We start from the raw sequence: 23,178 nt of genomic DNA, 5'->3' as shown, positions 1-23,178 counted from the left end.
TGTATAATTGATGTGTGTGGTTGTCTGGATAGAGGAATAACAATAGCAACCATTAGCGATGAGAGCTGGAACAAGTCAGGCAGTGAGGCAGGATGTGTTTTATAGGTCATCTGGGCTCCATTCAGATCTACAGGTTGCTATTCCTTCTCCATACTTGAAAGCATTTAATGGATTATTATAAAAGGAAAAGGATGGTATGCAATAATGGTTTAAATTGAAGCTGTGTGTATATATCACCACTGCGTGACTTCTAAATGAATGCTTCATTTTCAAAATTCTCCTATGGCATACTTGAAAGTTTGCCAGAGCATCAAGGAATTAAAACAATGAATTCAGCAGCAGCAAGAGTAAAGGACACTGAACACTACTGTATATGAAACAGTTCTTCTATTTTGTGACATAGACTGCTATAAATAAGGAAAGCTCACCAAGAAAGATTTTTCCAAATGTACTGTCTGTTCTCTTCAAGGCAGGTGAACTGTTTTTGATCTGTGTTTTTTTATAATATTAAGAAAAAAGAATTTTGGGAAGAGGCTTAACAGTCAAGCTATCAAAGCTGAAAGTGCGTGTTACAGAACTCAAATTCGAAATCCCTGCTTGCCTGGAAAATGGTTCTTTCATATCAAAATTGATATAAGTTACAGGGTGGAGAATCTTTTCTGCTTTGTTTCACATGAACATAAAAGTTTTATTCCTGCTTTTAATGGGTAGTATTTTACAAATGTAATGGAACATAATTTTACCAGGTTTCCCTGAGGGAAAGTCATGGCATGATTACACAGGCAGTCCCATCTCATTTAGTATAATGCTTACAATATACATGCAAATATACGTAGGCTACTCAAGTTAGAGGTAGATTGAATGGCATTCAGATAATCATAGAGTGGTGTAGATCCTGAAGATAGTTTTGCAAGAGGAATATGGAATGGATGTCTGCAGGCACACATACCCCCAAGTGATGTTTCCCTGCGATACAGAAGATTCCAGCTGTGCCAGATGAAAGAACCTGGCATGTGTACGTTGGGTGGTTCAGGCCAAACATCTTAGCTCGGTCCCATTTCAAACCCCATTGTTAGCATAGGCCAGCAAGTGGAGAAGGAAGGTAGATGGAGGAGACACAAACCCTTGTGGCTTGCAGTGTGCCCGGCAGTCAGGACAGCCCGGGAGAAGGAGCAGTCCCCTTCCAGGCAGAGCTCTCGTATCATCCCTTGGGATGTGGGGTTGCAGGGTGACGGGAAGGACGCTGAGGGGCTCTGCAGGCATTCAAGAAGATTCAGGCCAGGTCAAATAGAGGTACAGGGTGACATAGTTGTGAATTTCACACCAGTGAAGTCTGCTCTCCAGAGTCATTGCACAGGGAAATGTTCAGATATATGGATCAAATACATCTTTATTATAATAATAACAAAATGATTTAATACAGTGCAGTGCAAACTGCAATCCCAGCATGCTGGGTGGATATGTCAGGAAAGTAACTTGCAAGCAGAAATCTGTGCTATAAGCTAGTATGAAAGGTCTTACATTTGTGGACTTGTAGGGGTGCTCTTTCTGGCTTGGCTTATGCAACTGTGAAGGAGAAACCTGTAGAAAAATGATCTGAATGGCCTGTTTTCTTGCAGGAAATGATTGAGCCATTTTAAAACATTCTACCAGCACATGTGAATATAGCATATTCCCTAGTTCATGAGCAATATACAGTCTTTTCCTTGCAGCTTTATTCTGCAGAATTTGTGACGGATTCTCATATCAGACCTGTCCGTCACTTAGCCTGATGTAGCCAGAGTACCATCGCAAGATCAGAGAAACTACCCAGGTTTTCACTGGTGAAGTGCTGTAAGACTACAGCGTGCAGAAACCTGGACTTGTTACTGCTTCTTTGGAGATGCATGGAGGAATTGATCGTAACCGGCCTGGACTCAAAGCAGCAGCAGTTCCTAATGCTCTCCTGCAGGACTGCTGGCAGCAGAGCTGCCTCCTTCTCCAGGAGCTTGGGGCTGCTGCTGTAGCTGACATCTGGGTTGCAGGTGTGAGGACAGCAGTGGGGCTGGCAGCTGAAGTCCTCTTTGAGTAGGCAGATCCTTTCTCTTTGGGCTTGAGAAGGTCAAGGAATAATAAGGGCAAACAGTGGAAATGATAAAAAATGAAGTATGTAAGCTCAACACCTCTGTCTATGTTAGATTTCTCTTAAACTTTCCCTCTATTTCTGTTAGTAGCTCAGATCTGTAGAGAATAGTAATAGATATGTTAGTGCAATAGATGTATTACAGATATGAGCCTATATCTGCTGTGGAGAAAACTAAAGACAGCATTTACAACAAAAATAACTTTTTGTATTATAGTGCTGTCTGTTCCCTGACCCATTTGAAGTCAACCTGCTATTTAGTGTTCAAGGGAATATTTGTTTTATATATATATATATATATATTATATTTTATATATATATTATATATATATATAAATAAAATAAAATATATTTTATATATATATAAAATATATATATATATTATATATATATAAAAAACTTTATTTTCTTTGTGTTTGTTTGCCACATCTCAATTACTTATCAGTACTTGGGAACATGAATTGTATCAATTTTCTTTTAGTCATGTAAAATTTATCATTCAGATAAACTAATGCCTGAGTTGGTTTCAGGCTGCAAAAGTGTTTACTCTTCCTTGTTCAATAGTTAGTGTTTCGTCTGTTAGCCTGGGATGGGTAAATTTCAGAATGCACCTTATTTAACCTCTAAAAATGTATCTTGTTTGGTGACAGGGCACCCCAGTGCTACACCTGCCCACTCATCCTTTTAGAGGACAACATTGTCAGATGCTTTCCATCACAACCTTGTCTCATGAGACTACCTTGTTTGTCTGTCTTTTCCTATCCATAGAGATGTTTTCAGATGGGATATAAGACTGATATAAAGTTGTGTTTCTTTGTTGTTTGCTTTTCAAGATTTGCAACAGCTAAGTTGAGCGCTGAAGTTGGTGATCTGTTGGGTGTGCCAGGCTGTGGGCATGCTGTTGTCATTTCATTTTCCTCTACAAAAGGATGTCCGTTTCTGCTACTTGCAAAACAGCTTTAGCTGGTTTTTTTTTTTTTTTTTTTTTTTTTTTCTGTTTTTTGTTTTTCCCAAGACATTTGTGAACCAGGTAAGCAGTAAGCAGGCAATGTAGTTTAATATCAACCAGAAATATATAGTAGGGGAGATTTTTGTTTAAACAAGGATTGTTCCAATTGTAGGAAAATTCAGAAGAATGAAAAGTGTGAAGTAAGCGCATCAAAGCTAGAGGGGTTTAAGCTCCTCTGTGGATGATCTAATTCAGGAGGAGAATGGCCTTACTTCATGGTAGCTTAATCCTCTTTTACACTAAAGTCAGACCACTTCTCAGTGAGAATATCCACACAGGAATTTAATGTATTTTAACTTACATGCATTATTATCATGGGTTTAGTTGGCTCATCTTGACTTGCCTGAATGACCTCTTGCAGGGAAAAAAAAGACCCCCTCCCACCCCCGCCCCCAAACCAAGCAACCAAAAAAACAAGCAGCAAACAAACAAAAACCTATACACAGGTGTATGGTAGAAGCTTTATTTAAAATGTAGTCATGCCCATAACTCGATGTGGGTTTTTGGGTAACAATGTGAAGTGATAGGTGAGAACTCTTTCATAAACCACACTTACATACCCTGTTCCGACAGTGTAACAGTTAATTTCTTATTTGCAACTGCACTGCCCAGAAATATTTGGAAAGCCTCAGAATAAGTGCTTGATATCTGCTCACATGTTGGACACTACAACACCAGTGACTCTTCTTCGCTCAGAATTCCAAACTCTGGAATTTTGGGACTTGAATGTCAGCAAAAATAATCTCTGTGATTAGTCTTTGTGTAATCATCATCTGTGCTTTTTTTCAGTCCAAAAATATAAAATGATACCAATCACTTTGGAGAAATTTGCCTAACACAATGTCTATATGAGCAGAATCACAGAAGCATCTCTGAACTTGCGTGGAGAACTTGCAGTTGATACCTGATGGGAAGAAAGGGAGGAGAAACACTGACCAACCAGTTTTCCAGCATGCCTTTGGAACAGTTTTCTCTGAGGAATATTTTTAATGTCAGACAAATGGCAATGACAGGATAGGATAGTGCTGGAGGCATGTAATGGTGCAAAATGTTGGCAGAAACCAGGATTATGGAAGTCCACTTTTGAACAGCTTAGAGCACCACTGGCACACAGGGGCATCCCAGTTTTTGCTGCTACTCGTCTGATTCACCTGGCTACCAAGGCAAACGTAACGGATGATTTCTTCAGAACAATGCTCACCTCCTGAATGTTAAGTACCAGATATTTTGGGACACTGTTGACAACTTTGTGAAGCTACTGTGAATAGGAAGTCCCACAGAAACTTCCTGGTCTTTCGTACCAGGCCTTGGGGTTCAGCAAAATCACGTTGTGCTTAGAAGACGTTAGGCTGGTGAGTTGCCGTGGGTTTTTAACGTAAGGTGATCTAGCAAGGCTGAGCACAGTGGGCTGTTTCTTTCTGTGGCTGGAGAAATCTCTTAGTGAGAAGGAAAATACATTCAGAAATGTAGTGGGTGCACCAGAAATGCTGAAGGGCTGCTGGTTTGTAGGTTGCTGTTCCTAGAGGAGGGGAGGCACAGGCTGTATGGGTTACATTGAAAGGTCTGTGCTGCCACAGAACCACTACTGCTGCAGTGGATTGCCTTTTTTTCTAAGTTCCTTTTGTCACCATTTGACGTTATGGAAGGTGCAGCAGGCAGTAGAAGCAGAGCTCCCCGCTCAAACAAGAGGTACAAGGGGTTCTTTGCAGGTTGTTTAAATCTTTCTTCCTTGTTTCTGCAGCCTCATTTGAGCAGTTTACTTCACAGTGAGTTTGGCCTGAAGCTTAGAACACTAATAAAGCTGTCATATAAAAAGCATTACTGGTATTTGAAGAATTAAACCTGTATTTGAGAAGTTAAAGTTTGCCCTGTATTTTTTTTTTTTTTTTTTTTTTTTAGCAGTGTTTGTGTACCATGCCTTTTTGAGTTAATGCATAACAACTTGAGTCGGCTAAAAGTGTATGGCATTAATGAAACTGAGAGCTACATAAAAGACTAAATTGCTTTTTCTTTTTCTGTAATTGCCACTACAATAAAAGCTGCCTTTACTGTAAAATTTTTCAGGGTTAACCCCTGCAGAGCTCTCAGCTTGACGAGGGAGAAGTGTGATTAGAGGTGCATAGGGGAGGAAGAAGTGGGAGAACAGCTGACTACTGGTAATTAGGGATGTTCAAAGACTTTAGGCAGCAGAGGGCAAAAGTTGCAGTCATGCTGTCCAGTGCCCAGATGAATTGCAGTGTACTGAGTGAGGGTCATCTGTGGTCCCTCAGCCCAGTAGTTTTGGCAACCCTGTCCTGCTTAGTACCCTTTTCAGAACGCAGCTGAATGCTGCAGAAAGTGACTGGAAGGGGATGAGGGGACAGCTCTGGTTGTAATTCAGGAGAAAAAGGTGAAGGAAGTTTTTTGTGTTCTCTGCTATGACTACTGTTTTGACCAATAGCCATAGATATTCTAGAGTGAGAAGGCAAATGTGGCAGTTCCTTTATGCAAGACCTGGAACCAAACCTCCTGGTTTACAACTTTTTTTTTTTATATCCTGCCAAGGTTATATAGGTGTTGAGCCTGTATATCTACTGTTAAAATCTACTTTTGTTTTTAAAGTGTAATAAAAATACTATGTCATTATGATGAGAGACTGTCTTAGGTGGAGAGATTGAACATAGTATTTTTGGTATTCCTGTGGTCAAGTGTTGCAAAATGCTAAGAAACACTGCTGATAAACGTTGCCCCTGCTTTCAGTACCCTATGTCACCTGCTCTGTGTGCTTTTCTCCTTTTCTTACTGTTAGAACAGAAAATACTTTTAAAAGCATGGAAAGTAGTAGACTTTTAAAATGTCTGAAATACCATTTCATCTGGAAAGAGGTTTAGAATAAGTAACCTGCCATGTTAGAAAAGGTTGCTAATTATCTGAATTTCACTGTGGTTTAATTAGCGGCATCTACGGTAGAGCATGGAGGTGGTGCTTGTCACCTGCCATGGAAAATGTTGTCTTTCAGAAGAGGGTAAATTATGTCAACCAAAATACAGCCTGATTTTAGATGTACAAAAACATTCCCTTTAAGCTCTTTTGATGGGCGTATCTGAGTAGGCCTTATCAAGGGAGTGAGGAACTAAGGTACTAGTGCCCTGACGATCTCTGGCCCCATCCTGGGCAGGTCTGAGAGCCACCAGCATCCTCAGTGCTTGCTGTGAAAAGAGACAGATCTCGCTAGAAAAGGCTTTTGGGGTGCTGCTGGATGGGCACACTGCTCTCAGTGGCTCCTTACAATTAGAGGAGAAATGAAAACAAGCGGGAGTGTCAGTTCATGGGTATCAGAACAATAATGTACTATCTGTGAACCAGGTGCATGCTAGCAGAAGCAAAATATTTCTGGTTAAGTGTGCTTCGTCTTGATGTTATGCTTTCTTTGTTGTCTTTGTTAGCTGTGTTAATAAATGCAGTTTGTAATTCCCTTTTAATATATTTTATAGTTAAGGGAATTGGGTATAGATAGCGGTCATTTGTTATGGACAGCTTTGTCCATAGCAGCGTAATGCTTGGAAACACTGGAATCATCTTAATGAGGTGGTGGGTCTGAGCTGGAAGTTGTTGGGGTCAGCAGAAAGGTGGCATTTGATGTCTCTTGGATCCAACAAAACAAGGCTGAATCCCTGTCTAAGATGAGAATTGGTAATGTTTGTGTAATCCAAGATGTTATTTTCTTGCCTGCTCTGTGCTTCTAAGCTTATCCTTTTTCCAGAGTAAGGATTCAACAGGTTGGGAGGCAGGGTAGGTACAGCTGAATTATGGAGTAGTTAGTATTTCAGTAATCATCTCATGTTCACAAAGATGTTCTGATCTCTTTGTTTAGAAATGAAACTATTCTTATGGCAAGCAGTATATATAATGTATTTCTGCTTTGTAATGGAGGAGAGCAAAGCGGGATGTTTATTTCTATAACTGCTATTTTTATTTTTTTATGAAATTTTAATTCTTAATTATTACAGAACAAATTGTTTCAAAAATACGTTTTTTTCCATAGACAGGATTACATAGAAAAAGTGTTTTGGCCTGGCCTTTATGACAGCATCCATAATGATTTTGAAAAGAAACAGCTAATATGCTGCTTGAAGGTAAATTATTTTTCAGTAATTCAATGAATAAAGTCAAAGCCATGCAAAAAAAAAAAAAAAAAAAAAGGCGGGCGGGAACTGATTAAGAGTATATGTTTATCACAAAAATATCAAAACAAGAGACAATGTGGCACTACTGTGTAGTCTTTTTGTAGTCAGGATATTTATTTTTGTAGTCAGGATATTTGGGGGTTGGACCCACTGATCTTTCGAGGTCCCTTCCAACCCCTTCAATTCTGTGATATTTTTCCACAGCGTGTGCGTCCTGCACATAGGTACCAGTCCTGTAATAGGCTTTACCCACTGCACCAGGTGGGGCTGTGGAAATGGTGTGAGTGGAAACTTGATGAGCCCTACACACCAAAATTATTTCCTTCAGGCAATCAAGGGGTACAGAAACACCATTATCACAGGATAAATATTTTTCAGAAAATAATCTACCCATTCTGGCATTCAAGTTTTCAAAGCAGATTTACAAAACAAACCAAAGAAAGAACCTGCAAATGAAGATGCTGAGTAGCAGGGACCCAACAGAGAGGTTGGTTTATGACATTATCATTTTCATTCCTTTTCTGTTAACTTTTCAATTCTATCTGATTATCTTGTCTTTCTGTTTCTCTCATTTCTCTGTCCCACAGGAGTGAGTGACCTCAACATGGTTCCCTGTGCAGGAGCTGCTTGAGGCTCCGCAGGTGCTAGTTGTCCTTTCCTCTCATATCATCTAACTGATAATATAATAACTTCATCCCAGAGCATGTCTTCCCAACATGCTTTTACTGCAGTTTGCAACCTCAGTTTCAGACCTAAAGAAGGGCTTATTTGCTTGTCTATTTTTCCCCCAACTCTAATAGCTGGTCTCATAAAAGATATTGCCTCCTCCCACAAACCTTGGCTCTCTAGCCTATGTACATGCTTCTTTGGGGAAGCGAGCAAGAAAACAATCTCCTCAAGCCTGGAATTTCCTTGTGAGAGTGAACTGTAGCCATTGAATTTTAGCATTTTTTTTAACTAACAGTTTTACTGATCTCTGCTCATCTGATTTGAATATGTGAATATGGACTTGAGAAGGGAAGCTGAAATATCTCCAGGGCTGTCCAGTTTGTGGCCAGCTTGAAAGACACTGTTCTGCCAGCACACCCACACAGCCCAGCAGATGAGGACTCACAAGCTTTGGCCAGAGTTGAATGAGAGGCTATGAGGGGTGTGTGAGTCCCCATTTGTGTCACATCATAACGTCACACCCAGCAAGTGATGCCACGTCCCTGGTATGAGGGCCTCCTGTGAACAGAGGAGCCGCAAGGCTTCAGGCAGTCCCTTGCTGAGGGGAAGGCTGGAGGCACGAGGACAGGGCACTGCTAGGCCCTGCTGCAGAGCTCCGGGCATGAGTTGCTTTTGGGAAGCTGGCTGTGGCATCACTCGCACAGAGCTCAGCCTTAGGTCAAAACCCTCCTGGGATTTTCCCCCTCAAAAAATCACCGACCTGTTTCTGAAATCAGACAATAAAATACAGTGTGGCAAACCAAAGCAGTGGATCTGGCCCCACGCTGGGTCACCCTTGGGGTCATTCAGTGCAATCACACTTGATCGTGCTGAAGAAGCGATTTGGAAAGTGCTTAATCCGTATTTTTTGGAAGTGGCTTCATCAACTGATTGCCTTTAATTCCTGATACAAATACTAATGTAAGAAATGGGTGAAGTTTAACTCACAGAGATGCTTCTCTCACTCATGAGTAAGTCTGCGTTCAGCTGAAAAACCATCGGACATGTACAAGGTAGTAAGGAAAGCAGATTGATTAAACTGACCATCCTCATTAACTACTTCTGGTAATATAAAAGCTAGTAGCATTGCATGAGACTGAGGTGATGAGATAAAAGGATATAATGTGTTATTATCTCTCATTGCCCCCATGTGTTGTTATGGGACAGTCAAGGCTCTACTTAATTCAAAACATAATGAGACATTTATATAAATGTCTCCATTATCTTAAGTAACATTAAAACAGGGTCATAAACACTCTTATTCAAGTCAGCAGCCAGCCACACAATGTAGTTTGGTCTGTAACTCTTATATGGACAGTTTTCTTTGCAGTAGTTTTAGCAACGTCTTTGGCGTATGTGGCATTGCCCAGTGTGAGGGGGCAAACAGAGCACCCTGGTGCAGCCAACGTGTCCCTGTGAAGGGGCGCTCTTGACATGTAGCTCCACTGTTGCTGTCTAGTCTTCTGTATTTGTCTTTTATGGAGAATACATGGGTATATTCCTAATTCTGCCAATTCAGTGTTTCTCACAGAAATGCCTCCTTTCAGAAGTCTGTCAGAGAAGCTGGTTTTGGGCACTGGGCAATGCTGTGCTCACTCCCAAGGCAGCCAGGAGGGACCTGTCTTCAGCTGGAGCCAGGCCCCTGCTGGGGTGAAACGCAGGTGTGGAGGGGCCGAATTTAATGTGTATTGATCACAGGGAAGGAGAAAAAATGTAAAGGAGGATATCACTGGTACAAGGTGAGCTCTCAGCTAGGTTGTTTTGCTTACTTTACCCCATACTATCTGGACCTGTGCTATTTTCTGTATGTGGAATGCTCTTGGGCTACCAGTCCCCTGTATGCCACTATTGCATCTTGTCACTTTCCAGCCTTCCTCTGTTGGGGTTTGTCACAGCAGCTCCTTGCCTGTCTTTCATTGCCTCTGGGGATGTTCAGTGCTCGGTCCAGCCCAGCTGGTGGGGACCAGGTCCTTGTGTTACATTCATGCTAATTGTGCTGGGCTGTAGAAGCTTCGTTTTCTACTCCTTTTTGGATGAAAACACTCCACAAGAACAGCCTCGCTGGGCAAGTGGGCAGGGGCGAGCTTGCGGGGTGAGCAGGGGGAGCCCAGTCCTGCGCAGGGCCCACAGCCAGCACGCAAGGCCCCGCGGCTCAGCCGGCACTGCCAGCCAAGACACGCCAGTATTTAAGCCACGATGGGCAAACAGCGGGGCCGAGACAAAGGGAGCAGCAGAAAAGCTGGTGAGCAGGAGACAGCAGAGAGCAGCATGGAGCCACGCTGGCGGCCGCCCACACCACAGGGCCAGGCCTGCGAGGAGGTGCGTGCTGAGGCTGATAGCACAAGCGCTTCTGGTGCGGAGCCCTGCTCTGTGTGTGGGCATGTTGCCTCACTTGGCAGCCAGAGCGCTAGCGAGGGTGCTGGGTTTGACTTGGAGAGCACAGGTTGGTGGATGGGCTCTGGGAAGTGCACATTAATCGCTGCTTTGCAAACTGTTCCCGTTCCACAACCAAGCCCGTAGGCAGCGCGTGTGCTGCGGGGCTGTGGGAGCTGCCTGGCGCCGCTGCGATGCCTGCTTGCATCTGCACACATCGTGCTGCCGAAGTACGTTATTGGGTTTTAACCCGACGGCAGGGAAGCCTCCAAGCACAGCTTAAAAAGAATAAAATTGCGGATGTACTTTAGGGAGCAAAAATGATCTCCTTTGGCATTGTGCTGTTATAACAAATGCGTGTATGTGATTTATCCTAATTAAAAAAATGACAGACATAAGCCAGAGAAACGTCTGTAAATGACAGAGTCTGGTCCTGTCTTTGTTTATCACCATCATAATGCATTGCTGGCCTCCTAAAATCATTAGCCTTTGTTATTTGGTATCAGCCACAGGCTTTGGATTGAAGAATTAAAAGTGTGCAATAGTGAAACAGCGTGAGCATTTAGAAGTGGAATCAGCGATTCAGTTATGCTCAATCCTTCTTTATTGCTGTTTTGATTTTATTTTGTCTGTTTGTTTAGCAGGCAGGAGACAGTTTTTCTAGCCTGCAGTTGAAAAACAGAAACCTGGAGTGGTGATAAGAATTTTCCCTTTCTTAGAGTGTATTAAAGGGTTATCCACTGTATAAGGCCACCTCTATCGAATTAACACTGGCCGTTTCCCCATGTGTGTCGAGTAAGTTTTCAGATTAAAACAGACCTCTGAAGGGATATACACGCGTGCATTAAAGAAAGATGCTGCGATATTCTGTATCAAAAAGGTTAAACTCATCGGATTCTATGTAAACACTCATTTTACCCTAGCTAACCTGTTAAGATTTCATTTTGCTTCATTTATCTTGTCCCTTACCCTATGCTAAACCATCCCTAGCTTCGATGAAAGAATCATGTCTCCATTCATTTCCTATCTTGCTGAATTGCCTTCGCATTTCCTATCATCTGCACATAATCCTATTCTCTCCATTATTGTCTTAATACCAAGTACAGCACAAGATAATGGATAGGCACTGTAATAACAGTGTGGCCTGTAGGAGCCCCTCGAGGGAAATATCTTTGACGCTGGTAGAATATTAATGCATCCCAGGTTCCTGATCTTCCTCTTTCACTTCATCTCCTGTTTTCTAAACTACATAATGACTTTCATATACATGACAAAAGCATTAGAACAGAAAAAGACTCATTGATGAGCAGCAGGGCTGTGTGATATTAAGAAGCACTGTTCTCAGTTCTTTGTACATTTTTTGACCACCATCAGAGACGGTGTATTCAGGTAATTTCTGATTTGAATAGATACAAGCATAAAGAAGCATTATCATATTCTGTTAATCCAAATGCCCATCACAGGCACTGCATGAAAATAAATTAAAATGTAATTCCTCAATAATGCATCTGTCTACAGGATGATTTTCAGCAGATTAAAAACAAACAACTTGATATCACTTAGAAAGGCTAGTGGATTGTTTTTGAGATGCTTAATCATCAGCAGATTATGAATGGAACAGTAAATCAAAGCAGGGTATTTTAAACAATGTAGACTGTGTTGTAGCGGCAATTTACTGTACATAATTTTTTAATAAAAGGAAAAAATTGATTTTTGAGCGTAAACATTGAGTCCTGTGAGAATTTAGCTGCTATTATTGAAAAGGAGAATGTTAAAAATGTTATTCTTGTCATGTAGAAGTAATAACCTTTCATTTCTTTTACAAGAAACAGAAGTTTGCTCCCTTCAGGACTGCCTTTAGCCTAACTCCTTTTCTCTCTCTTTTTTTTTAGGACAAATTGTATCTGTTGCTATTGTATTTTGCTAATGTACTCCTGAATTATTCCCTCCCAAACCAGGGTGTATACCCTGGTGAGGAAGAGGAACTCCTCAAACTCCCCTTTCATGCCAGAAAGCGATTTCCAAACTTGCTTGTGCTGTGAACTCTGGCTTTTAAACATGAAGATCCCCCTAACAAACCAGCCCTCACCACTCGTCCTCGAGGAGTGGCTGAAGTGGAGTCTGGCTCTGTGTTTTTGGTGGGAGTGCGGCTCGGGCGCTCTGCAGCAGCCCTGCCTCTCCCTCCTGGTGCCAGCTGCTGTAGGAGCAGAGCAGCTCCTGACCATCCATCATTGCAGATAATATCTGAGGAGAAATGGGGAAATTATTTCAAATGAAGGAGCTGAGTTAGGAGCAGGAGGTGAGCAGCCTGGTGCTGGCTGTGTGCTGGAGGGAGAGAAACTGACTTGGGAAGAATTGAGGGTGAGAGAGAGCTAACGTACAAAAGTGCTGAGCAGATGCGTTTTGAGGTTTAAAAAAAAAAAGAAAAAATCAAACAACAAAAAGATTCTTGAAAACTAATTACACTTTAAATCAATGGTTAAGACAGTCCTTAGGAAATGCACAGGTATCCTGTGCTCTAAGAGCGCGGCTGTTTTCCCATGTTTCCCGCTAAGTAAATGCTACACGGTGCCTTCCAACTTCTCTGCTCCATCCCGGCCCGGCTGCCAGGGCTCCGGGGAATCCCAGGAAATGTCACGGCGAGTGACTGAAGCCATACTAAAAGAAATCTGTCCCGAGAGGAAAAGAGGAGACAGTCTGTCTATTCCTGGCCTTACTTTTGTTTTATTTATGCCCTAATTTTATTTTCAGATGATTCACTTGATTTATTTCGCTGCTTTTAATGTTGTTTCTTCTGTTCTGAACTCGAATGGTACTGTGAAATAGTCTAATATTGAATTATGGTACTTCTGCATTTTAAACTGTGCTCAGTGGGGTGGAAAAACACATGTGAAGCTAAGAGACATTGCGTAGTACATCAGAAAGCTGAAGTTGTCCCTTTGAAACCTGGTAAAAACTATGTTAGCGAATTCCGTTGCTATCATTATAAATGCAATGCCTTCTCTTTCACATGTGTTTACTTGCCAAGAGAAAAAATGACATCCTGTGTGACACTGGTAGTGTGGGATCCCAGTCTAAGAGACTGTAAACAAGAAGAGGTGAGAAAGAACTCTGCTCACTACTTCAAGAATTCGCTTGAAAAATTGTCATGGTCTAAATTTAGGTCTGGAATCAAAATACTATTTTTTTTTCCACTTCCTCTTCAACAATGGGTCTGGCTTATGGCTTTTATTGTGATTCTTCCATGGTTACCCTACAATGGAGGACAGTAATCAACTTAAAATAAGATTTTAGAAACCAGACCCCCAAGTCTTCTGGCAGCCCTGGGGCAGCACCCTCCCTGCTGCTGTTTCAGGGGCCGCAGCCTGAGATGGCTGCTCTCCCCAAGTGGGGTGGTGGGGGTGGTGGTCTGTCAAGTCCAGTTTAAGCTCCTGTCTGCTTCATTTGTATTTATTGCTTTTACTGTGTCAGTAGTACTGTGTCTGCTATTACGCCCATTGTAACTGAGCATGGTAGGAATTATTATTCATGTGGTGACAAGAAGAAAATCCAAGACTCTAGCAAAGCTTTGAGACCCAACGTGGTAGTTTTTGCATGGACTCAGAGCAGGAGCCAAGCAGCTTAACATCTGTAGAGATGAAAACAACAACAACAGAAAAACAGGCCCGGAAAAAAGGAAATAATGCCGTGTATGTGTGTGCATGTGCACACAGTACTGAAAATTGATGGGCATTATGGTCACAGTCCTCAAAAGAGCTGTACCTTTGATCACCACTATCAAAACCAAGAAAAACTTTGAATGTCTTCAAACTACCTTAGAAGAAAGATAGAAATGTGTGTCCTTGTTGTCAGGTTTGGGCACAGGTCAAGCTGAACCAGGCAAGGCAGCAACCTGCAGCAGCCGGGAATTTCTCTGCGACCCGAGACCATGTGAATGGGTCCTCCCTGGGACCTCGGGTGGCCGTGGCTTGGACTGGGGAACTGTGCTTAAAGAAAAATACATGCTGTCTTCCGAGAGCTTGAATGAATAGATTTCAATTAAAACCCTGTTTTCAAATGTATTTCCAATTGTGTTTTAATTAGGTCCCTGTGATCTGTCCCGCTGCTGGGTGGTCAGGCTGAAGGCGGTGGGCTTGTAGCTGCTCACAGTTGCTGTCTTCAGTTTTTGGGGCTTTTTGTTCGAGGGAAGCATGCCATATGTGCCTTTCAGAAACCTCCAATTCACGTGGCTCCTGTTTGTTTTTTCTGACTTACTAAGTACTGCTGACTGCTGCTAGGATTTTCTTCTCTTACTTAGAACCACCTTCAGGATTTTGACCATAAATGATTTTTTCCGATTTTCCTTTCTTTTTTTTTTTTTTTTTTTTTTTTTAATATCCAACTGGTTGGGTTCATGTCATCAGTCTGGATTTACAGGAAAAAGTACTGTCTTTGCAGGGTTCAAATAGAGCTTTGCCTTTGGTACACTGTATTCTTCCTGTAATTGCTGGCATATAGCGAAATTATCTTTTAAATTGAATTCTAACAATTAAGCTCAATTTTAGTATTCAAATACAATTTTGTGAGACAAGACAAACTCTGCTTACCAGCCTTTCCTCGGCATCTCTTGATGAGGGGTTAAAAAAAATATTCTGAATTATATAGCTGAACTTTGCAACTAGCAAGAGGATTGAAGTGGATTTTAAGTTTAGTTTAAATATTATAACATTTTACAGATTATTGTACCTCTTCTTTTTGAAAGTGTATTGTTAGTAAAAAAAAAAAAAAAAAAAAAAATCGAATAGACCAACAAGGCATTTTCTCTGTTCTATGTAGCTGTACTTCCACTATTAAGAAAAAAATGTTCTCCATTAGATTATCTGTGATACGACCATTTTTTGTATTTTGAGATATCGCATGCATTGTGCTTGAAATATACTTGAAAGGATTTTTTTGTGACAGCAGCCCATGTTGTTTCTAATCTTAATCTAGGCATCACTAATTTCATGTTTGCAAGTAAACACGGTAATGAATGAAAATCCTCCTAGAATTGTAATTGGTGCCGCTCTTTTGTATTCTGGGTTTCAAATCTGTGTGTAATTGTCAGTGCCCTATAGAAATGTTAATTATCTTGAGTAATCCTGTTTGCCTTGATCAGGCTGGAGCAGTGCTAATCAGTAAGAAGGTGACACCCAAGAAAGTTAGAAAGCAATATGGCATTAAAGTGATGTGGGGAAAAAAAGAGAGGTACGGTTGTAGCTGGGATGGGGATGTTAGGTGTCTGTAGGGAAAAGGAGCTTGGGCTGACAGGCAGAGAGTGGGTTTTGGGTGGTAGGAGGAGGCCACCTAAAGGAGTACAATTTGAATCAGCTGCAAGGAGGAGGAGAGACCTGGGGAAGTACTGCAGGAGAGCTGGGACCCCACAGCAGCATCTCCTCCCCACCCCATACTCGCAGGGGTTGGTGTCCACTCCTCTGCCTGCCTGCAAGGGCATTTGGTCGTGGTGCAGAAAGGGAGAAACGGGACTGACTGTGGGAGCGTGATTGCTCCTTGAGCACTGCGTGCACTTCTGGTGCTGCGACAGCCAGCAGGAAGGACTTGCTCATGGATAAACCGCAGTGCCCCTGTGCAACTTCCTTGTGCATGCTCCCACTGCAAGAGCAGAGAGCAGTGGCTGCAGTCTCTCCCATGGTCATTGCTAATGGCAACCTGGCCTCTCTTATAGCTGGTAGCTGCAAGGACGCTTGGTGCAGCGGTGGCAGGGTACTGGGACAGTGTCCGGGAGGCATTGGTGCACCAGGCTCTGCTATCCGTAGGACACGTGGGTGCATGCTCAGCAGGTGGGCTATGCTGTCACCTGTGGTGTCGTCTCCTGCTCACAATGCCAGTTCTTCTAAATCTGCAGTCCAACCGAGTTGATGTGAAAAAAAAATAAACTTGACAGCAGTTAAAAAATAAAATAAGGCTGTACAAGTAATTCTGCTCATGCATTTGTAGAGGGAGAAAGGGGGACAGGACAACCTGTTATCGAAACTACAGAGTGCTCCAAGCTTTCTGAGAGTAGAAGGGAGAGTCTGTGAATTTGGGAAACAATGAGCTGTGAACATTACCATCCCAGGAAAAGGAACATCCAGGGAACAGGAGGCTCACTTGAACTTTGAATCAACATCTGAAATTTTGAGCTGGCGTGTTCATGCAAACAGGGACACTAAACTTGATGCTGTGCTGAGAAAATAAGAAATACTGTTCTGGAGCACAAAAATGTCTTGGGAATATAATTACCTTTTTTAATTTTAAATTTTATTAATGTAATTTTTTGATTAGTAGCTGCAATAATTGAATAATTTACTTGCTTTTTATTCAGATTTAGTCTATTGTGGGATGGGTTTTGGTAGGAAGACCTTATGTAATCAAATATAGCGAGAAGTTGAATAGCTTGTTATGTTTTATGATGAATTTGTGATTTCTAAAAAGTTTCCCAATTATTTTTTCCCCTCTTTCTTATTTGTTGACCCTGGATTTCATAGTTTTGGTTCTTCAGGATTTGTTGGTTATTCTTCATATGATGTTTATCCTTACCACCTCCTGCATGGCACAGAGCACACATTAATTTGCATCTGATCCCTCGTGGTGCTTGCTGGGGGCAGTGTTTCAGATAACCAGCTGATAACAGGGCTGTTTCTAGCAAAGTTGTCCAAACCCACACTGCTGCACAGCAGAGTGGGGCGTATTTTAGGGGTTTAGGAGGTACCTTTCATTTAGCAGGGCTCTCCTTTGCTGAGCTTGCCGCTGCTGTGGCTGTGTCAGTCTTCCGTTTTCTTGGAAATGCTGCCTGACTGAGCGCTCTCCCCTCAGACACTGGAGCAGGGACATTAATTACTGTGATGCCTTTTCATTTTGAAACTGGAATACTGTAGTTTTCTCCTTAATGGACTTCCAGACTGTACTATGTGGGGATTCAAGTGAATTAAAATACTCAGCCAGCAATGTTTTACGGGCACCAAATTTTGTACTTATGTCAAACCTATTCTCCAATCGTTCCCCTGACTCCCTCCTGATAGTTTCATATATTTTTTAAGAATATGATTGGTCTCATTAAAAGGTGTTAACACCTCTTTAATCCCATCATCAAATTAATCCCATTGATACTGTTAGTAATGAAATATAGAGGAAAAATTAAACTGTAATTTGGCATTTTCAAATTTCGAGCGCTGCTAAACCAACAAGCACCATTGTACCAGCCCTCCTGCTGTCAGAAGCTCCCCTAAGAAGGCTGTTAGCCCTGGTGATGAGCTGGAAGCACAGCTGCCTCTCTGGCTACAAAGGGGTGATCCTCCAAAGAGCAGGACACTCTGTGATACGAGGAACACGACTTCCTCCCTGTACTTGTGGCCTTGCTGCCTGCACACCTGACACGTGTAAGTGCACGCTCCTGCTCCTTGCCCTTGCGTGGCTGTGGAGGTGATGCTGTCCTGCTGACAGACACAAGTACAGGTCTTCCTCTCTCAGCATTCACAGCACTCAGTGCCCTGCTGCTTGTGCTTCATAAAGAAAACTCCTTATTTAAAAAAAAAAGCTGTGACACCTGTCTGTAACTTGTACTGCTGCCATCTCCCAAAGAAACTTTCCTGTTATCTTATGGGGATAACACTTTATTTTCTCAGAAATTCAGAATATAAACACTCGCTTATAGCACATCTCCTAAAACAGTGGTGTTCTGTGGACAGGAGCTAAGATTTCATAAAAATACTATTGTCAGGCAAGGTTTTGTTACGGTAGCTACAAACTAGATGGGAAAAATCTGAAACTGTGGATAATTTGTTATCTACATATCCCTGATGACTGAATTGCACACCTGTAACCGGGAACACTTCTTGCAATGCTGTTTTTAAGTGGGAAAGCTACTGAATAAGGAGAAAAAAAGTCTTAACCATAAAAGAAATTGGATGTAGGTTTAGAAGAGGTGATATGTAAAGTGCCTAATTAAGAATAAAGAAAAACCCTGTGCTGAAGTTTCAAAACCAAATGAGTATTGTATGTGGAGATAAAGCATTCCCAAAGGAAATGCTGCAAGAAAATTATTCTCGGCATTTTCTATTCATTTCTATTACATAAATTTTAAAATAAACTCTTCTAAAATATAGCACTGTTTTTATACACATCTCGAGCAGTATCTGCAGGATGCTGCTATGTGCAGGGCTGTCGTGCCGGGGTGGGCTGTGCTCTGCTCTCTTCCAGGTGATGTTCTTGGATGTCCACCTAACAAAGTGACAACTGTGAGTAGATGTTGTTCGCATCTTTGAGCCACCCACTCGTTGTCTTCTGTTATGATTCCTTAAGTTGCAGAGCGTATTTTGGGCATCGCTGTTACGCAACCATCTGGTTGCTCTTGAATTTCTGGAATCTGCCAATGGGACATGTGCTGACATTCAAAAAGAGAGTAAGAGACTGTTAGCCAAAATATCCCCCCTTTTGTTTTAAAGATAATATTTGGCTTGCAGTTGTCACACCAAAAAGTTATGCTTTAGGAGTAAAAAATCAAAAACAAAAACACACACAAAAAAATAAAAAACACATACACAAAAATGTCATAAAATCTTTGGTAATAAATCAAGCTGTGCTCTTACTGCTTTTGACCTGCTTTTGTATGGATGTTCCTATAACCAAATAGAAACAATAATTTTTACATGCAATAAAAACTCTCTGCTAAAATTACTGGTCCTAACCTGAGTCGTGCATGAAATCAGCCTACCTGCCACCTGCTTGCCTTTCTGTATGAAGGCTTTATACACACCTCGTTCGGGTTTCTGTCGGAGGGAGCCCTGCAGCAGGCACTCCCAGCCCTGGGCAGCCCATGGCATCTCTCTGCATGCCACTGCTTTGACACAGCCACTCTCCTGTCTGCTGCCAGCAGCCCCCAGTCAGACACAAAAGGATTGTCTTTGTTATTTGGTCAGCAAACCAAGGAAGTGATGGGAAGGGGTTCTGTTTACCATGCAAAGGCACTAAAGGAAACCTTTTTGCATAACTGAGTGTATGTATTTAGCATTTTAAGTTTTCCATTTCTCTTCAGTGGTGCAGCTAGGAAAACCTGGATTTCCAGATATGAGGTATCTAAAGGCAAACCCTCCACTGCTGACATCCGAATGAACTTGTTTGAGGTCTCTAATAGTAGCACAAAGAGAGCTTTCCTCAGCAGAGGCTTACCCTTCTCTGTAGTTACATGTATTTCTCTTCTGCTAGTATCTCGTATGGATAAGCTGTGAAATCTTCCATTTAGCACTGAATTATTTTTTACAGATGTGTGATTGGGCTGCTTGATTTTTCTTAAAATTCCTGAAAAACAAGTTTTGAACTTGTTAAGGTTAATTTGCCAAAGACTAATGGAAAATGAGTATCAAGCTGCCATACGCTCAATAGGTGTGCTGTATACAAATGTCTGACTCTGACTTGCATGTATACGTGTACTGCAAAAGCCTCAGTGGAAGCTAAAGTGATGTTAATACTACTGTGTTTTTTAATATGAATGGCAAGAACAAAAGCATTAAAAAGCCTAAAACATTGGACAAAATTATAGGATCTCATCTCTAAATTTTTCTACAGGCTCATTGGCAGTGTTAGTGCCAACAGAAGATGACACTTGAGCTCCTGAAGGCTGTTCAGAAGGCAGCAGGATAATGCCGTGCATGGAGCCATTTCCCTTTCAGAAAGCTTTAACAAGAACCTGCTACCTCTGGGTAAGAAAGTCACTGTATAATGTAACCATGTTATTTTGTGGCAGGGTGATCAAACAAATCACTGCTTTCTACTAAAAATCCCAGCTGAACAAATTCCTGCTGGGCGTTTGGTTGAGGTGGATTTTTCCTTTGTGCCTTCAATGTAGATGATTGACCAAAGCCATACTTACAGCATCAGCAATTAAAACGTAGCAGCCCCTTATTTGAACGACAGGGAGGAGGGAACTGTCTGATAGCTAAAGCTTCTCCGTACCTGGGCAGCAAGCTATGATGAACTCAACAAAAATCATGTTTGTAGGCTGTAGGAGAATAATGCTGACTTTAAAGCTTATCCAACATCTCTTACTGACCTCCAGTAATTCTGGGAGTGAAGGATATTGCTACAAGCTTGTCAGTTCTGTTTTAAGACAAGCAAAGAGTAAATAATCTATCTGAAGACGATAACAGGGTCATGATAGTGTCCCAGAAGACTGGCACTATCTGGTACTGGTGGGCAGCAGCTGCCCTGGCACTGCACGGGGATGGGCATTTGTGGGGGCCATCGCCTTGTAAGATGGGTGGGCCCTTGCCATAGGGCAGCCACTGTTTTGTCCTCTGGTTTTATGTGGTTCCCTGGCATAGTTTGATTTGTGAGTCTGGTTGTGGAAAAATATTTACTTTAAGTATCCTCTTCATTCTCCATTTGCATTATATTTTGGTATGAACAAAGCAGAAACCTTAGTAAAACATATGAAAATAGTGCCTTCTGCTGGGACAGCATGTGTGTAACTGAAAGCATGAGGGTCTTCCTGTTCCTCAAGGTTACAAACAGAAAATACTCTTTTTTGTATGTTGATCTTCCAAGGGATAGCATGTTTGAACTCAAAATGAGTGCTTCAGGGATGCTGGACTGACACATCTGACCCTGCACACAATTACAGACTTTCTGTATGTGCCGGCTGCAAATTTCTGACAGATTTAATTCTGCTGCAGATAAGCATGTCTTTAACAATGATGGAGGCTAAACAAATCTATCTATCTTTGCATCTCTATAGACAAACAAATACTTGAATTATCCAACAAATACATTTTTGATATAGGCAAGATTTTTACGATATATATATATATATTATTACTACTGTTTTATTTCTGGAGAACTAGTGGAGACTGAAAAGAACATCTTCATGGTGACTTTTTTGCAATAGCTTTTTGCAATGTTCTTTGAGATATCTTGGTGCAATTAATAATAATTTAACAACTCAAGGTAGTGGTGCTAGGAGTTGGAACCTAGGGAAGAAAAGGAAGACAATGAAAGACTCCCATTTTATCTTAAACAATACAAAAACGTGATTGCAACATTAGCAGCTCTGGTAGAATATTTTATATAGGTATAATGCAGTAACTGCCAAAGGCAGCACAGTTAATCCACATACAAGTATTAGCTCCAGCCATGACAGGTCACTTAAAACTTGCATGCAAAGAGAAAATTATCTTACAGTATAATAGTCAAAAAGCTACCTTATGGTGCATGTCAACATTACTGTAGCAATTTGGGGTGGTAAAAGTGATTAAAACAAAGCAAAAAACTATGCCTCACCATGTGGGATAATTATTTTATAGAAAACTTTTTTTTTGTACCACTCTTTGCTGTTAAAAGGGCAAGGGGCCAGGCAGTCCTCATTTTACATATGAGCACAGACAAGCCAAAATCTGAAAGTGTTTGTGTGTTGAAGGAGCTGTGGAATGAGGATAGCAGCCAGAAACTGGGGGAGGAAACCAAGGCTTCCTGATAGCCTTGGAATTTGTTTGCTTTTAATTCCCCTCTGGGTAACTTTTTGGCAAATCCTACGTAGATCAAAGGCAAAAAAGAGACCTGCTCATAGGAGAGGCAAGACCCAATTCCTGTGACAGGGTGCCCTGTGTCCTAGAAGCTGCACCCTCAAGGTGATGCACCCTCAGACTGCAGGGAGCCAGGGCTGTGGCTGTCCAAAAGCAAATAACCTTCTCCAGGGCTGAATGCAATCCAAGTACTGTTTGTGGGAGGTCCTCCAGGAGAAGCACCATGCTGAGGCTGGAAGTGAAGCGCGTCCCTGTTGTGATGGGATGTGCAGCACAGGGTATTACTGATAGAGTTGCACAGAGCGCAGAGCATGGGCACTGAGGTAGACTTGTCTGTTGGAGATGCTGATGTCAATCCAAGACATTGTTCAGGGAATAGAATATATTATTTAAAATGCACTAAAAGTAGACTGCATGCAAGTGAATTGTAATGTGCCGAGGTGAAAATGCGATAAACTACTCTTAGCCTTTGACAATACCATGTGCCACTTCAATTCTTGGAGAAAATGATAAGCTTTTGATAAAATAATAAGAAAAACAGAAGAAAACAACCCTATCTTTCATCTGCCTCCATCTCTTTCATTCACAGAAGTGAATGCTCTGTGGGAGCAAGAGGCAGAGGGTAAAGGGGGGATTGAGGTGGGAAGGATTTTGATTATACTGAGAACAGGGGTATGACCAGGAAAGATAGTAGTCAAGATTAAAGAAGAACGAATACTTTATATAAAGCTTAAATGGGAAGAACTCTGTATGTTGCAAAACGAGAAGAATAAATAATTGTTAGTCTTTAGTATTCCTCCCAGAATTGTATATGTAAAATATACATGTAAATAAAATGTATTAGTCTTTCCAGTGGGGCTGCAGAAAGACTGTTGCTAAGGGATGAGCTGGCAGAATAATAATGAGTGTTAGTATGAATTCTCTTAGAACAAAGAGGGTTTTGTTACCTTTTGTTTTTAAGAGGAACTTTACTAGTATGACATTACTAAGGAACTTTTGAGCAGAATTGTTATTTTAGAGCAGTCATTGCAGTTTACTGTGAGGCTGTTGAAGGCAGAATAAGCAAGCCTGGAGTAGCAGTTAGGTATGAACTACTGCCAATATTCAGGTTCAGTGCTAGCAGAAATACCAGTGTAAGCAGAGGAGCATTAACAGTTCCTTCTCCCCTGTTCCTAGCTTTTGTAAAGAAGGTAGAAGGGTAGAAGGAGAAAACAGTTTCTACAAAAAAAAAAAAAAAAAAAAACAAAACAAAACAAAAAACAAAAC

This window comes from Netta rufina (assembly GCF_964035555.1).
Source record: "Netta rufina genome assembly, chromosome: 8".
Classification (NCBI taxonomy): domain Eukaryota; kingdom Metazoa; phylum Chordata; class Aves; order Anseriformes; family Anatidae; genus Netta; species Netta rufina.
The sequence above is the reverse complement of the archived record's forward strand: the minus strand, read 5'-3'. Positions refer to the sequence as shown.